At 45.8% G+C, this 430-nt stretch overlaps 1 protein-coding gene across 1 annotated transcript in view; it reads right to left on the minus strand.

Moving 5' to 3' along the window:
• The window catches only part of CSUI_005042 (uncharacterized protein), a 3283-nt gene extending 2873 nt beyond the window's left edge, over positions 1 to 410 (minus strand). Inside the window, exon 1 of the mRNA XM_068065222.1 lies at positions 1 to 410. This exon is cut by the window's left edge and continues 421 nt beyond it. The gene's annotated coding sequence lies outside the window, so the exon portion shown is untranslated.
• Positions 411 to 430: the final 20 nt, after the last annotated feature.

Genomic DNA, 430 nt, shown 5'->3' on the forward strand with positions numbered 1-430 from the left:
ACGAGGTGTATGTACACCTCAGATATACACACACCCGCCGCCGAAACCAATGACGACTGTTCGAGAAACAAGCTGAGGTCTCTCTACACGTAAAACCGACTTTTCTTTATGAAGAACACGAGACTTCTGTTACTGATAGAAGTCTTCTCATGAAGTGTCGCATGTCGTGTTTTGTTGAATCTCTAACGAAGCGAAACGTAAGAAAAGAAAGATGGAAAAGTTAGGAGAAGCCGCCCAAGTTGTTCTCTTCTTGAATGACACAGTTCACTGACCTCTGCATGCAGCGTTCCTCTCTACTTTTTTCCAAAAAAGCCCCCGATCCAGAGAGAGACCAAGCATCATTCAGGCATCATCCTACTTTCACCCTGGTGGGTTTGGACAGGTCTAAGCGACCTTTCCCAATCTCTTTCTTCAACCTTCAACCCACCCC

Source organism: Cystoisospora suis, assembly GCF_002600585.1.
Source record: "Cystoisospora suis strain Wien I chromosome Unknown contig_2412, whole genome shotgun sequence".
Taxonomy (NCBI): Eukaryota; Apicomplexa; class Conoidasida; order Eucoccidiorida; family Sarcocystidae; genus Cystoisospora; species Cystoisospora suis.